General features: G+C 38.8%; 1 protein-coding gene across 1 annotated transcript in view; it reads left to right on the forward strand.

Moving 5' to 3' along the window:
• The window catches only part of THSD4 (thrombospondin type 1 domain containing 4), a 308,530-nt gene that overhangs the window by 93,574 nt on the left and 197,294 nt on the right, over positions 1-17,662 (forward strand). The window lies entirely within an intron of this gene.

Here is a 17,662-nt window from a genome sequence, read left to right on the forward strand (position 1 = left end):
TTCACTCTGAACGTAAATCTGCTTTGATCACAGTGATATCTTGTCAGATATGATGCTATCTAATGTTAGAGAGCAAGGGACTCAACCTCTCTGGATACTTATTTGACTCTTGTCACAGTACTATGTGAACATCTCAGCAATTATAGTAGTCCTGTGAGAGGGGAACTTTTATCCTGATTTTGTGGTTTGTAATTTACAGGACACGGCTGGTTACTATTTTGTCCAATGCAATATAGCAAGTCTTAGCTATGGCAGGATTTAATATGAAGCGTCCTGCCAAAAATGCTATTTATTCTGTTCTTATCCATCATTCCTGATGCCATTAAAGGTTAAATTAATCATGAAATTTAATTTCTCTCTTACAACTGTAAATGAGGTTTTGGTTGAAACAACGATGAGGAAGAGTTCTATCTTACCAATGATGTAAGCATTTTGGAAATTACTCTGAAATCATCTCAACTGCTACAAAAGAGAAATATTGTTAATTGCTTATCTTTGCCGTTAACTAGTCGATTCTAAACTAAGCATATTGAATCATATACAATACCAGCAGGCATCCTTCTTCCTATTTCTAGTACTACTACATTGTGCCAAGCCACATGTCAGTACCATCACCACTCTGTCCACAATCACCACCAAAATGGAAGTGATTGTCTTTCAGTGGAAATAAAATATTAGATCAAGAATTATTTTCTGACTCCAGTTATATTCTAACATGATTAGCTCAGTTGAAAAACGTTTCATTCACATCTCATTCCCATGAAGCCATCCTTATTGTCTTTTGAAGGACTTGCAGCCAACATTAAAGATATTCTGTGGGAACTTTCTGTGATTCTGTATGTGCTGCCCATTGGAGAGTGGAATCATGGCCTTGCACTTCCAGAGATGTTTGCAAATGGAAACGGACATCTGGCATCAGTAAAAGAATCTGACCAAACACATACAGGCTGGAGATTCAAGAGAGATGGAAAATAATTAGAAGATAAAACAGTTTAAGTGACTATATATATTGTAAAATGCAGTTAAATGTCTACACATTTGCATCTGATCTTCTACCAGTTCTATTTTTTTCGGGAGTTTATACAGATAAGTCTGTCTATAGGTCCTTCCATCTGCATTCTCATCATCTCTTTCAAAACTGACATGATTGGTCTCAGTTGCTGTGAATTATCTGGTTGCTATAAAGTCTGTTTATTTTTGGAGATGGAGAGAGACAGCATAGGAATGAGTCTTCTGTGTTGTACAAGTAGCGTACAGGAACTGAAATCTAGCTGAAAGGCACTGTTAGAGGTCTGGTGTAAGGAATACCTGCTAGAGCACCAGGACTGTGTGTTACTGTTTCTCCATCCCATATAACAAGCTGTGCTACTCTGTTATTTACTTAGTGGCATAGCTTAAAGCTTGGAAGGTGTTCTAGTCAGGTTAAGGGCTTCTCCCATAATGAAGGAACCGAAACAGTTTTCCTGATGCATCTGTGCATCCCAGGGTAGTGCAAATTTCTGGATCAGGCCCTCATGTGGACTGTAAATATTCTAATGTTAAATATCATGCAGTATGTCTGTGGAAGATATCTGTCTACAGTAATTCCCAGTTGTAACTAATACATCTTCCTATTTAATATAGTCCATAGTCAAGGAAAATACCTCCATATGTTTTGAATTCCCTTGTGCCTTCACTGGAGTTCTCAAGAGTATGCTATTAATTTAATATATGATTTTGTTCAGTATAAAAAGCTGGTCAGTATACAGGTAATAAGCTTTGGAATAGCTGAAGTATTATCATATGTAAGGTTTATCTAGCACAAATACTTGGTAGGGTCAGTTGGGTATATTGTAACAGAAGCTCACTAGTCTTTCAGAAAGCCACAAAATTCAAAATATTTATTTCATCAGTAATCTCCTCAGAATCTATCTGAATAGGTCACTTGCTTGGCAACGTCTCTTGTCCAGTAATTATTAATTCCAGAAGAATAGCAGCTAATGCAACTTGAAAGCTGCTGTATTTTTCCTCTGACTTTCCTCTGTTTTCCTTTAAAGACAGTTATTGCACTAGATATAATTTTGCTGTTCTCTTGCAAAGATAGAGTAGTGCCAGTTCATGTCTACGCTCCTGTTTCACTGCAGAGTATTTTAGAATTTAGGAGAATGCCAAATAAAAGAGAGTATTGAATGAGGAGGGATATTTAATTGCTTTTATTAGTCTGGGTATTGAATAACAGTGCAAAACCCTCTTGTGTTTCTTGTTAAGAGAAGCAGTGGATTTTTTTCCCCAAATCCTTGATTACTCACCATGGATTGGGCATCACATTGAGTAGGCTGCTTAAAGGACTTAACCAGCTTATTTTCACCAGAAGAACAGGCAGTAATTCAGAAAGGGGGAGGGTGAGCTGCTGAAAGCTTGTATGTATATATAGTTTTAAAGTGTTTGAGCCAGTACAGAATGGTTTCAATGGAAAATGGATAATGGTTAACATCAGCTTTTGTACAGCTGCTTTTTGGCTAAAAGAGAGGTAATTTATATTTAAAGTCTGTGAATGTGATTCATTATTTTTCACAACAGTGTTTTGCTGAAGTTTCCCCTTCTTCCCCCCTCAGATTCTTTACAGTTAGTAAAGCTACCTCTGCTATTTCAGCACAAATGGTTTCTTCCTCCGTAAGGTCTGTACCAGGTGAACCCTAAATCACAAACTGTTCTTGCCCTCCATTTTTGGATAATATTTGTGAATAACTTACATATTTGGCTGCAGTCTTACTGCCAAACTTGAAAGGATTGCTGCATTACTATGTTGCATTGATTCCAACTTGAGGTAGGGGTGGGGAGAACAGCTTTAGCAAAGTTTAATGGAGCTGTATTAATATGTGACCTTCTTTCTATGCTATGTGTTAACAAGCATTAATTGATACAGACATTTAAAAATTCCTTGCACATTTAAACATTCATACCCTTTCCCCCCCTAATTGCTTTGGGAAGAATGAATGTAACTAGGCTGGACACGGTTTATTAACTTAGCTTTCTTGAGGGTTTGGAAACATTTTTTGCAATGTCCCACGTCTCCACTAAAGTTCTGTATTGTTTTGTGTCTAGTAGCCTGGCTGCGTGGATGCAAAGCAATAGGCTAATTTGCCTCACACATTCATTGTGAGGTGATTATAAATTGTGGCTTTAACACCTTGTAATTACATTTCACAAAAGTGAGAAACTTTATTGTTTCAGATCTTCAAAATGGTTCTGATACTTTCACACATAGGTAACTGTTGGGTACTGTAGTATGTAAATTAAAAAGTGAAGCTTTAAACAAATGTGCTCTGTATTGCTCCCTTGTGATGGTAACAATTATGTTATCATTCAAGAGAAGGAATTTCTAGTTTTGAAGGATATACTTAACTACCATCTTTCTAATATTTTCATTATGAGAGATTCATGGTTTGACCTCCAGCATCCTATTAAGACATTTATACTGAGATAGTTCAAGGGGCAAATCTAAGGTTGATAGAAACTAAGGTATTTCAGAGTATGTAAGATGCTTTGAAGTAGTTGCACCATATTTCATTATTTAAGAGTCATTTTCTTATAAACTAAGAAAATTATAAACAGCAACCTTTAAATCAACAGCCTGAAACCCAAATATATGTGTTTGATGTTATCTAGGCATTTGATGCAGCCGTTACTGCATGGGTTGTTTTTGGCATAATGGTGATAATATTTCCAGGAAGATATTTATGTGTTAGTACTTAACATCGCTCCTACTCCGTTAGACTCATAGCTGTACACTGATCAAGCTGAAGATGCTTTCCATATATAATTTCGGTGACAGAAAACTATGTATTTTAATTATGTTTTCTGCAGTCCAGAGCTAGAGGTAGGATTTGCAAGACTCTGAAATTTCACAATTTATTGCTTTCCAGAGGCAAAAACTGACCTCTCAGAAATATTTTTACAATTAAGGGCTAATACTCTTTGGTGCAATTCTCCGGGACGGAGTCCAGCCAGGTGCAAGAAAATCTTCCTTCTTTCTCATTTTGAACTCTGAACATATGTGTATCTAGGACTGCACTTCAGTATTTACATTTCTTTGGGGAGAAGCCACAGTGTGAGGTTTATTCATGCAGAAACTGCCGCAAACGGTTTGTATTAATGGTAACAATTTCCTTGATGGTAAACAACAGCATCTCAAAGTTTACTGTGTGACAGCAAAAATATTTTGAATGAAAGCTACTGCTGTACCTGTTATAACTAGGCAATATGGAAGAAGGAAGAAGTCAGTCAATAAACATAGGAAGACTTGTGTGCTCTGGAAGATCCTAGGTTAGGAAATGGAACCCTTTAAAAGAGCACAGGGACTTAATTCAGTTTGTCCCAGTGCCAATCTCCAGTGGTAGAGATTCCGCAGTCTCCATAAGTAAATGGTGCTTAATTATTCCTTCCAGTGGAAATCTTTCTATGAAGTATAATATAAATCTTCCATGCTACAACTTTGGCCCGTTACCTCCTGTCCAGTTCACAGTGCATGCAGGAACACTTTTATTCCCTTCTGTATTTTATCTCCACTTAGAGACTGTCATCCCCTCTGTTTTTTCAGAACAGCACCATGATTTGAATCTTCCCTATTTGGCTGAGTTTTCTAGAGCATTGGTCACTCTCTCCTCTGGATGGTCTTCACATGGATCTATGTCCAGAAGCAGATGCAGTGCTCCAGCTGAATGTTAGAGTTACTGATGTGATTTGCAGACCACCTTCTGTTTTATACCTACTCATACAATACTTGCTTATTTTTTGTTAAGTTCACCCCTTTGACATCTCATGTTAAATGAGATCCACTGTCACTGCTCTAGATTCCCTGTGTAATTACTGCTTCCCCATTAGTTACTTAGCCTGTGTTTGTGCAGGTGGTTATTCTGTCATAAATGTAGGATATTGCACCAGTTCCCTATTACATTTCATCCTGCCTTTTCAGACCCTTCCCCAAGCTGTCAACATCTTTTTTTTGAATTCTAATCCCTCCCTCCAATGTTCTTGCTGCCTTTGCCAGCTTGGTGCTACCTGTGAATATCATCTCTCTGTGCCATCATCTACTTCATGTACGAAAACGTAAGCTGGAACTGCACTTAGGAAAGATCTTGCAGATTCTTACTCAGTAGATACCAAAACCCAGCCAGGAATCTACTAAGTATAGTTTTCAAACCAATTTTGCACATCCCTTATAGCAATTCCTTCTAGATGGTATTTTCCTAGCTTGAAGAAGTGTCAAACACCTTAGAAAAGCCAAGCCATATTGCAGCCACTGCTTCTCCCGCATGCAGAGCCTGTTTGTAGAAGGAAATTAAATGGGTTTGACAAGATCTTTATCTTGACAAATCCATACTGGTTGCTACTGCTACCCTGATTATTTTATGGATGTTTATGAACATTCTTTTGTTTTTGAATTCTTGAGGAATTTTTCCAGGAAATGAAACTGAGTTGATTTGTTCAGCATTTCTCAGCTCCTTCTTGTTCTGCACTTTGCAGATCAGAAACTGTTTGTCCCTTTCTAGTCTTCTGTCATCTGACACACCCTCCATAATTCTTAAAGATAACAACCACTCTGAGATTGCTTCAGTCATTTCTGCAGGTTCCCAGGGGGTGAGTCCAGTGAGCCTGACTGCTCTAGGCACCCCAGGTTTATCTGCAGGTGACATGGCCTGTTGTGTGACCACTCAAACGTCTGATGGGAAAACCTCCCTTGTCAGCTCTTTGCATCTGTCTCAAAAAAAGCAAACTCCCAGGGAGAATATGGGGGACAAGAGGAGAAAGTTGCCACATACTTTGTTTAGAATCTCTAGTTCTATTTATTGCATGTAATGGTAATCTAGCAAAATTTGTAGGCAGAAGGGCACATCACATTGGAAGGCACTCTGGCATGCAACTTGCCTGCAGTGGTGGCTGTAGCCCTCCTCAGGAAGAAGCCTTACAGCCCAGCTCTGGGTACCCTACCCTAGAGCTGTGCTGGGAGGCATCAGCTTTGGGGTAATGCCATAAAGGAGTGCAAGAGAGACAAATCCTAGTTTCATGGAGCAAAACTCTCAATGTGACATAGTCTTTTATCAGACACTCTAATTTTCCCCTTAGCTGAGAGATATGGGAGGTGAAGAGAGAACTTAATCTTTGTTACTTTGTAGTCCAACTGCTGAGAGCATAGAGGCTAGTAGTGCTAGGGTCAGAGTTAGTGGAGACTAGCTTCCACCATCACGGAGCAATAATTGCCTCCCCAGTGCCTTCCAGTTACATTATCCCAGATCCAAGCTCAGTGAGTTGGTACCTTTCAGTTTTCTGCAGGGGTCTTAACATCTAGCAAACAAATAATGAAAACTTTGAAAACCTAAATAAATTTTAAAAAAGAAAGAAATAGATGCAAAGTTCCTAAGAAGTCTTGAGTCTCAGCAGTGATAATTATAGCCTTTTATATAAGAATGGTCTTAAAAATAAATGTAATGGGAAACCAGATCTCCAAACATTGAATGTTTAGGACTTTATCTGCTACCAGAGGGAGAGCAGCTTTCAAAACTGACTGAGCTCTGGGTCACTGGCATCCTAGTGAAAACATTGTCCTAATGAACATTCTTTTTTTTAACTAATGTTTATGAGAATGTAGGAAATAAATATCTTTGAGTATGTAAATAAAAGCACAGAATGTTCTAACTAATCCTTAAGAATTTATTTGCCTATTAAAGGGCTGTGGTAGGAGGCCACAAAAATACATTTAGGACATTTTAGACCCAATAATAGCTATGTTAATATTTAAATAAGTACAGGTCTCTTCTAGTATTTCATAAACACTCATCACCCCATAATAGTTTTTTTACTTAAGTCATTCCTTAGGTGTGTAAGTCTCAGTCAGATCATATTCACATGTATTTCCTAAGGGACAGTGAGACAGTCACTATGGGGCTGACTTTTAGCTGCTGCTTGTTTCTGATTTTGTTCTTCCTGCAGTGGCTCCTCAGGTGGTAATTTCTTGGTGGTGTTCCAGAGCGAAGAATCCTCAGTTACAAACCCTTAAAAAAGGGATTTAATCTCCTCTCTTGCTTTGCCCATTGATACATGCATGTGCTAGGATCCTGTGTATAAAGAGTATACAAGTAGATGCTTTCTTTCAGTTACAAAGCCCTCATGTAACACAAGTTACAGCGTCTCTCCTTAGCTGTGAAGATGGGAATCTCAGACCCTTCCATGACAAGACTCTTGCTAGCTTGTGTCAGGTGTGAGCACTTTCCTAGCAGTCTGGGTTGCAGTTTGTTTATTTGTTGATGGAGTTGCTTATTCTAATGTACAGGAGCAGGAAAATATCTCAGCTGAATATAAGTAAAAATTAGTTCATCATACGTACTTATATTTGCATTAAGTTACACACAGGTGATTGGTATAATAGCAATACACTTACTGACAAGAACAGCATATTAAGTTCAATACTATGACATATCTGTGGCTCCCCAACAATGTAAGTGGGCATCACAAAGAGGCAAAATAACATCAGTGCTTTTTTGACTCTGAAACTGAGACTATAAGGGTGATCTACTGGGTGAGTGTGTGTGTGTGTGTGTCCCCCTTATAAACATAAGAAAGAAAATAAAGATTTGTTGCCAATCATGCAACAAAATGAGTCAGTGAGAGGTGTCATTTTGTACAGGAGCTTGATAGCAAGAAGCAGCAGCATTGTGTTCCCTCCTTCCACTGCTGTCACCTTTGGCTGCTTCGTAATTTTTTATCTTCATATCAAAGAAAAGTTAGGATGTACTTCAGTGAGGAGTGACTTCTTACATATGTAAAAGCGTGCCATTAGTTTACATGAAAACTCCACCAGTACACAAATATGAGGCAAGAGTTTCTGTGGATCCTTGTTAGGAGTTTTATTAAATACTAGAGATCTGGATATTATACTCATTGTCTTTTAATGAAAAGCATTACTTTGGGAATTTTTACTGTTCAAATACAGTTCATGTTCAAATACAGAGTTCATGTTTTAATAGGAGAGAGACTTCTAAGACATTTAACTTTGTGAGCATAAATATACTCCCTTAAGAGATGACTGAAAGCTTTTGTCTGGAATGTTGCTGGGGGCTTTACAAGCCAGAACTTGAATCTCCTTTCTTCCCATCTACCTTTGGCATTTATTATTCTGAAGTGTGACATGAAGTCCTTGTTCAGTAGAATTGATTTGAATAAAAATAGCCAGGCACTCCATGGGAAGTCTGAAGGAGTGATTTGGAGGTGTATTTACCAGTGTTGCCAAAGTATTGATTTTATACCAAAATTTTTTGACTTTGAAAATTTTTTTGGCTACTAGTGTGCTGATGGAGAAAGAATCGTATTTCAAAATACAGATCTGGATGCAAGCTGAGATTTCAGAGGCCAGTAAGATTCTAATGAAGTCAAATAGAAATACTCGGTTCTTTCAAATTTTAAAGACAGACAGAAAGCTCCTTTCAGAACATCCCAAGCTAACAGCAGTTGCGACTAATAGCTCTCAGCCTCCCTCAGGAAGTGGTCAGCACTTCATGGGATGAAGCACTTTATGGTATTTTTCAGATGAGAAATTGCACTGCATGTAGCAGGTTTTCTTCTGTGATTAGTGCCAGAATATTAAAAAAAAAAAAAAATCTGGCTGGAAAATAAGATTGTTTAGTTGTATTTTTTTCTCTCTGAAGTTTGGGATTTAATAGTATGTTTCCTAAATATTTTATTTTTAACAAATTCTGTATAATACCCCTGCAAGAGAAGGCATCTTCCATGAAATCCTAATAGTCTATCTTCTACAAACAGTTTCTATGGGATGTCAAACCATACAATTACTAAATGGTTGATTTCTCAGATTTGCAAGAATTAGCCAGTTACGCCAGGAAAAGAGTAATATGGTGAGGACAAAGTTTCCCTACCTGTTAGAAACACTCATGCTTGACATTGTGGATAGTTCTTCACCCATCGTCTTATGAGGGTTTTACTGATACAATTTTAGTTGTTGCTGGATATAAAGGGAAGCAAAAAGTTTTCAGCTTAAGCAACTGCTGTTTGGTTTTCTTCTATTTATCCAGCAACATTTTCATAATTTTGATTTTTACGTACTGGGAGCTCTTATTCAAAGCTTCACCAGAAGTGCAGTCCACATGAAACTGCCGTCTCTTGGCTGTTCCAAGGACCAGAGAGTGCAAGTCTGTGTGGCTGCCGTGCACTGTATGCAAAGTGTAAGTGATGGCTTGTAAATACAGGTAAATGCTTTTTACAAAAACTTTTTTTTTTTCCACTGACGGAGAGCTTTAATCTATGTTTGTGTAGGGCAGTGGAGACATCCAGTGGCCAGTGTCTTCAGTGACTGACAAGTGGTAATGACTGAAAGGCTGGTGTGAAAACAGGCATTTTTAGGAGTTGGATTTTTTTTCCCTTTAATTTCAGAAAAGAGTTCCAAACGCAACACAGTGAAAACTAAGGCCTGTAGAAGAAATTACATTACCTGCTCATGTTGTTTAAAGGGGTACTGGCCTTGAGCCACTGTTAAACATATAACTTGTGGCAGTTCTACTGAAGTCAACAGTACTTACTATATACTTACTCATGTAAACCACCTGATTAAGTGCTTTGCTGAACTGAGTCCAACAGCACATTGAGATCTACAGTTTAGATTTAAATTGTTATGAGCAAACACATCTTAAAGTTTTTGTAGACAAATGCATATGTATTGATTTAAACTTCAAATTAAAAACTCAGTTTTGAGCACCAATTGAAGAAAATTATTATTAACAAAGAATGGCAGGGAATCGAGGGTTGGTTGTGGTTTCCCAAAGCCTTTACTAGACTTCCACAGTGATTGGAGGATACAGAAATACCCTCGACTGGGAAAGACTGGCCATCTTGCAATATGCAGTGATTTGAAGCAGGTACAATTATTTATAGATGATTTATTTAATTATGGCTCAATAATAATATTTGCAGGATTCCCTGATGGCTGTAAAAGCTGTAACCAGAGAAGAAAAGTTCATATTCTGATAATGATCCTCTGCCATTCACAGTGTAAATGCCTCATGTTTATGTCATAGAGCAGTTATGCTACTGTTACTGTGCAAAATAATTTGTTGTATGGGTTACCACTATTTCTACATACTGTAAAAAAAAACCCAAACAAACCTTCGAAGGTTGTTAAGGCAGCTTTTTGAATTTCATACTCTTGTAGAAGTAATTCAAAATGGCAGACATGACTAAGGTCATTGTGGATATTTTAGAAGATTTTATTAAACATCACAACTTCCCAAATACCTACATTCCTCTCCTTTTACAGCGGGACCCAGGTAGAACATTAATACTGTGCTAAGAAAAAATTTTAGGAGTCAGAACAAAAAGAAATTTCATAACAGTACATCAAACTTACACCTTTTGCTGACTTACAGATGTCCAACCAGTCAAGAAAGATTTGAGTGTGTATGTTTTTATGAATTACTTGTTTCTAGTTGGTTTCTTTTAATTTTGTTGGGAAATAATAATCAACTTTCCAGCTGTTTTTAATGGATGACAGTTTTTTAATGACAAAGGGATTTGGGAGGAATGGAGAAACCAGGAAAACTGGAGTAAATGACAATGTTTGCAAGTTTCTTATTGCCATAAACACTAAATATGAGGACAAGATTATGGAACTTTGGGACCTTTCAGAAGTATTTCTGTTCACTGGAGAAAAATCTTTACCAAATACTACTCAGCAGCAGTTCCTCATGACTTTAACAGAGGACTGACTGGATCTGGGAGTAGAACAAACTGTGGTATATTCAGGTAAAGATGAGGAGTTTGGATAATCTCTTCCTTTTTGGCTTCATATTTGTTAAAAGGTACTTGCAGTTTCATTATAAAAGCTTGATTTTTTTTTTCTTTTTACTTAATATCTGGACTCCAGTGTAGAAAATATTTTAAATATCTATTAAGTTGTTGAGACAAGGTGAAGTAATAAACATCTTTGTTACATGAGAAAATGAAAAGTGGAAGTAAAGAAAAAAGAATGTAAATGTTCCTCCATCACTGGAATGAAGAATGGAAAATTATTTTTGAAAAAAAATCCGAGCCAGATTAATAAATTAACAAAACTGAAAGGGACAAAGTAAAAAATAAACACAACTCTTTCTGGTTATTGTCAAGAGATGGTCTCAAGCCTAATAAGGACAAAGTATCAAAAGAGACTCAAATAAAAACAGAGCATACCACATTAGTATTTCTGTTGGAAAGACTGAATGTAGTTACATGATAATTAGTTCCTGGAAAACATTTGCATATTGTTATTTAGAAATCTGGCAACAGGTAACTGCTGTAAAGAACATTATTCCTTCTGGCCACTTTAAAAACTTGTAACTGTCCATCAGTGGAAAACCAGCCTGATTCAGGGTCAGTTTTATGTTATGGACCTGATAGCCTCCATTCCTAAACTGCAAAGCTTGAACTAATGTTCCAATACTGATAACTAAGCCAACGTAGTCTATGATCCTAAACAGCGAAACCTTAAACAAAGTAGTTGTGCTTTCTTGAAAGCTTTGTAGGGAATGTGGTATTTTTTGTTTCCTACACATTTTCCTTCTTTCTATAGGAAGCTGCATAAACAAAGTGGCCTGCATTTAGTACTACACCAACACTGGTCATCCACACTGAGCTCCACAGGTGATCACTGGTGGATGCTTTTTAGTATGGAATTGTCACATTTAGGTCTGTGTCTGGCATGGTGTATCATTCTTAAGTTTGCTCTGTAGCTCTCAGTTTACAGCCACAGCAGTTTCCAAAAGGACTAGACTTCTGCTAGTAGTGTGTTGGACCTGGCTTTGTTTTCCTGTATGTACACATGTCTTGAAGCACTTCCTATATGAGAATAAAACCTTTAAACAGAAACTGGTTTCACAAAACTGTAGGTTCTGCCTTAGTGAATACAGTACTTATTAAATTACATCTCCTGAATGGAAGAGACCACTACTTTATTTAGATGACGTCAGCCTGTAGACTTACTATAACTTTACTAACAAGTAGAGTGGATACAGAAGCCTGAGACTTGCCAGACTCCTTACCGTACCGCTCTTCCTTCTCTGCCCTGTGGGCTTCTATGGGATACCAGGAATGTCAGTAACCTGCAAGTCTTATCACTGAAATCCCACAGCACTGATAAGCTTTAACTGAAGTAGATGTTACATGGATAGACATGAGCACATCTCTTAAAAGTTTTTCCAGTGTCTGCTATGCCCCATTACACTTCCTGTAAAGCAGATTCATAGCTTTTATCATAAGTAAATACTGAATTGCAGCCCATGGCAAGCTAGGCCCTGAAAATAACTGAGCTGTGTGGAGACAACTTGTTCCTGGAACAATTGGTTCTGACACATCATGGGTGAGTGTATCTTGGCTCGTTATAGAGAAGCACTGAAGTTGACTTTACAAGGCAGTGTGCTCACAGAATGAAGCCTAATTTAAATTCACTTAATCCCATAATGTAGTATTAGCATGAATGTGATATTTGCTTGCCAAGAGTGTGCATGCCACTTCTCTATGGGCACCCTCAAGGCATGTTTCTCAAATTGCAGAGCTTGTTATTAACTATTTTTAGATGTTTAGGCAAACTTACAAAAACTGACAAATGGTAAAAGCATTCTCTAATGTTCTGTGGAGAACTAGAACTGCTACATAGATAACAGTAGGGAGTCTGGATCTCACATTAAATTAAGATTTGGACTGAGGAACCATCAAGGAGAGTTTGTACATTTCAGTCCCTACCTCACGGCATGGGGAACTTTAAAGTTCTTTCTTATATCATTTGTTCTGTTGCACCTACAGCTAGCATTGTCTGTGGTAGATTTAATGTGTGTGCAGTAAGACACAGTACATGCTCCGAGCAGCTTGCAATCTCAGGAGCCGAAACAGAAAGGAGGAACTTGCTGCATTTTGTGAGGGCACTCACTGTATGGTTGTGTGCAGTGTCATTACTTTACTGATCAGTTGCGTTTTAATTTAAATTTGCGCATTTTTTCCTGCGTTTTTTGGTTCTATGGCTATTTTTAATTTCCCTTTGAACAGCTGAATACATTATTTAGCAAATGTATTGCAGTTGGAATGCTCTTTCTTGTAACATTTTTTCCTAAGAATATCATTAGATTGAAATTCCTTGCATTGGCAAGCTGCCTGTTGAGCTCTCTCTGTATCTCTTGAAGCTCACTGCTGAGTAGCTCTACCACTGGCTTCGCCTGCTTAACCACTGTCTGTTTTCCTCCCTGATGCATTTTCTTGGGCTAGACGTTGGTGAAGATGGCAGAATGCATTGGAAGAGGAAGCTGAAGGAAGGGAATAGCTGACATGAAGTCCAGAAGCACCCCCTGCACATGCTGTGGTGTAGAGCTGCTCACTTCAGGGAGGGGAATTCCTTTTAGGCCTTCTGCAGAGGGAAGAGAGACGATCAGAAGGAAGGACGAAGACCTGAGTGGAGTCTGGGAGACAGGGGCTCTGCAGGGGTGGGAGGTTTTAGTCCTGTGGAGGGTGGCACAAGTGCAGTGCACAGTGACCCCAGCTTCCTTGCCTTCTCTCTCCTGTTCTTAAGGGTTGTGTCAGCCTTGACCAGCACTTGAGGGAAGGCGAGTTTAATTTGGGGGATCTTTGCTTCAAGCCATGCTCTTTGAGGGCTCTCGCTGTGCAGCTCTGAGCATGGCATAAGGAGCAATGCGCTTAATTTGGCAGGAGAGTTCCCTTTCAGTAAAGTTTAAACATTTGGAAATACTCTTTCTTGATGAAATGCAAACAGATCTATTCAAAAGCTTCTGCAAATAGGAATGTTTCCAAAATGGTGACTTTCTGCCTTTTAAACGTGCACGGGTTTTAGATTTGGGCTGGGTATTTTTTGAGGACGTTGATTTCTTGCGCTTTCATTTAATGAAATGGATGAGGGCGATGACCGATGCGGGATGTCAGTGACGTCACGCCCGGGCCCCGGCCCTGCGCCGCCGACCTGCCCCCAGCACCTGGCGCCCCCCTGCTGGCGCCCCCTGCTGGCGCGTGCGGCCCTTGGCGCCCTCAGGGCCCCGCGCGCGGCCGAACCTTCGAGCAGGCGGGCGGGGCCGCACTCCCTGAATGGGACTGGAAAGCAAGGGAGTGCCATTGCGGGGAGCATTCACTTATTGTCCTGTTTGTTTTAATGTCTCATCCGGGAGTTTTCTCCTTCAGGAATTGCTGTATTTTGGTTTGTGCTCAAGTGATGCCATTCAGTGCTCTCCTCCTCCTCCCCTGAGGTGCCTGTCAGGCCTGGGGTGCCTCGTCATCAGGGCGACAGCGCCTATGCCCGGAGCATGCTGTGGGCTTGTACAAACCTGTGTGTTTTGCTAATAGTGGGATGAAAAGGAGTTTAGGATTGTTCTCTGAGCATCAGCCTGTGAACCCTGAGGGAGGACGGTTTTTCCCATGCTGGCTTGTGCTTCCCAGCAGGCACGAGGTGTGCTGCTGCTCTGCCCTGCCTCCCAGCCAGCTCAGCGAAGAGGCCTTAGCCTGAAATGCTGCTGAAGACCTAGTTTCAACTCCAGCCATTGGTCGTAATACGGTAACACCTAAATCCCTCTTTTTCCCTTTAAAAAATGTGTCAGTGGGTTGCACAGTTGAATTTTTCTTCTCAAACCTGTACTGCACTGAAATTTGCATTTAAACAGGCTGTTTGGGGGAAATGAAATATATTTATATTTAGTTGGGATTTAAGTTTGATCAATTAAATAATTTTTAGGAGAATAAAAGCAACCATAAATTAATGTATGGGTTGCGCCTATGCCTCCACTATTGCATTCATTTTGACTATGGCTTGCTGTGTAAACTTCATAAACAGCACTTCAGAAAATCACAATTTGTTTTCCAAGTTCACACATACTTGTCAGTACACATGCGATGAAAAATACATTCTGTGTGTGAATTTCAGTGCATCAGTGAATAAGCCAAATTACTGGGAAAGCAGGTTGCTTTCTGTACTTGATGGAGTTACTTCTGGTAGTGACAGACTTCAGGTTTTCCTCAGTCTGGAGGGGTAATGGTTTCTAAATTAGTGCCCACCTGCTGGGCTTTTGTGTCTTGGTAGAACATGCAAAAGGATTCTTTTATGGTAGAAAGTTTTCACTGCAGTATCTGTGAGGCAGAACAGGTGTGGTTTGTAATTAAACATGAGGTCTTGGTACTCTTACTGGTGAAGTGGGAGGTGGCAGAACTGTGCTCTGGTCCCATTCTCGCCTGCCTGGGTCTTGTTCCTCATAAGGAAAATGGAAGGTAATGTTCAATAGGGGCCTTGGGAAAAACTCCCAAGTCTTGCAGTTTAGACAAGCCAGGATATCCCTGAGGTACTTAAGGCTAGCTTGGCGAGGACGCTGTAAGAAACCTACTCATTTTTTTGATTTAGGTACATTTTCAGTCTGTGAAATGAAAACCAAGCCTTACATATTACCAGGATTATTTACTAAAGGTACCTCTGTCAGTTAAATCAATAGTGAATCCCTCTAGCAGAACCTGTGCGGAAGCATTAAATTTCACCCAAGTTCACTATTTAATAAGGTAGGGTAAGGTGAGAATTTCCCCAAAGACTTGGTTGTGCTGAGGTGGGCATGAGAATGAAAAGCAAATGCATTAGGAGGACGTGTAAAACAGTACCTGTATAGTGAACTATCTTAGTAACTGTGTCACACTTAAAAAGAGCCCATTTTTGAGTGGAAATATGTCTTGCTGCCAGTTAGTTTGGAAGGTCTTCACCTAGAAGCCTTACTCTATTCCCTGAGGTCAGATAGATCCTTTTGTAAAGTCTGGGATCAGATGACATAGTTGTAAAATATGTTGCCTGTGTGGAATCAATCGCTTCACAGCTCATTGTTTAATTGACATTTTATGTCCCATTGCCAAGCCAATAGTGTAGCTTGACCTGCAGCTTAATCTATAAAAACCTCAAGAGTTGTAGCAAAATACTGGGTAAGGGAGGGTGTCAAGATACATGTGAGGTTAATAGGCAGTGGAGCACTTTTCACTAGTGTGGTATCTTGTTTTACAAGGGAATTCTAAAATGCGTTTGTTCTGCTGTAATTTATGCTTAGTAAATAAACAATAATTACATAAAATCCTAATGGGAAATGGCTCTGGTTCAATAGGGGCAATTCAGTTAGCAGGTTTTGCTCTCCTTAGACACAAGTTTTTTCAGATCTTTGACATCTGGGAACATTGTCTTTAGGTAGTAGTAATTGGTATATGACTAAGGCAGTGCCTTACGGTTGCTTATCACAAGAATCTGAATATCGAAGGCCAAAGGGTTATAGGGTGGGATGATCATACAGACTTTTATTCTGGTGTATATTTATTGTTAAGGCTTAATTTATTTTATTTTATTTTTTTGGTACCGGTCAAAGCCAGCGGCTGTTTTAATGTTTCTTTTTGTATGAGCAGGAACAGTTCCTAATAAGAAAGAAAGAAAGACAGCAGTAATGAAATGGGAGTCGTATTTCACAGAGCAAGTAAGCTCAGTCTGCTTGTGGTTGTTAATATGCTGCATTAGCAATGCAGTGGTGTTACCTATCAAATCATAAATAAAGGTAGAGATAGGTCCAGGAAAAAATATCAGGCTTCAGCAGTTAATTTCATCTTTCTGAGTAGTACAAAACTTTTCTTGGGATCTAGAAGGCAAACAGAGAATTTCAAGAATAAATATTTTAAAGGATCAAAACCAAGTGAGGGATATTAGGAGGAGGAAGGGTACAGGAATGTGAGGCTTCAGGATACTTTGAACTAAAGGGAATCAACACAGAAAATAAGGACATTTCAGAAACCCTAAATGGCTAGTTTGACGATTTTAGGGAATGGGAAGATAAGGAAATGTACACTGCAGAGGTGCTGCTTGATAGCTAGTGTTGCAGGTTATAAAAATAGGGTGCTTTAAGACACAGAAAAGGACAAGTTGATTTCAATTGTAATGAATCACTGAAGCTGGATTATATTTATTTGAGAATTCTGAAAATTGTAATGTGTTAAGTGACTAAGCTGCTAAGAATAATGCTCGGTTTATCATTAAAACTAACTGTTATACTTGGAGATTGAACTGCAGGAAATACCTCACTTTTTTTTTTGTTTTAAAATAACTAAGTGAAGTTCTTGGAATGATAAGCTAGTGAATCTCTGTTAAAAAAGTAGCCAATGGAAAAATTACCTAGTTGAGCATGACATGCACAGCTTCTGCAAAAAGGGAACTAGGCAAACAGATCTTTGACCTTACTTAAAATTGGTAGAGGTTTTTGAGGATTTTATCAAACGATTTTCAGATGCAAGAAGATGTGTATGAGTGACAATTAAATAGCTGTGTGTGGGGAAATCTAAGATCCAAATTCCAGAATTGGGCTGCACTAATCCTGTGTCTGCACAGGGGGTGACTTAAGTTGAGCTGAAAGTTTGTTACTTTTACAGGAAACACGTGTTAAATAGATCTATTTGAAATAATTGCATGTATTTATTTTGGCTATTTATTATGTCTTAGCTGAAGATTCAAAAATACACTTAAGTAAAAAATCCTGAGAATACCGTGTTTTAGCAGCTAACTAAGGTGTATAGCATCTCCTTTGATAGATTAAATAGTGGATTTCAGTTACGTTATAGGGTATGAGCCAAAGCTTGTGAAGTCAGAGGA

Source organism: Strix aluco, chromosome 12 (assembly GCF_031877795.1).
Source record: "Strix aluco isolate bStrAlu1 chromosome 12, bStrAlu1.hap1, whole genome shotgun sequence".
Classification (NCBI taxonomy): domain Eukaryota; kingdom Metazoa; phylum Chordata; class Aves; order Strigiformes; family Strigidae; genus Strix; species Strix aluco.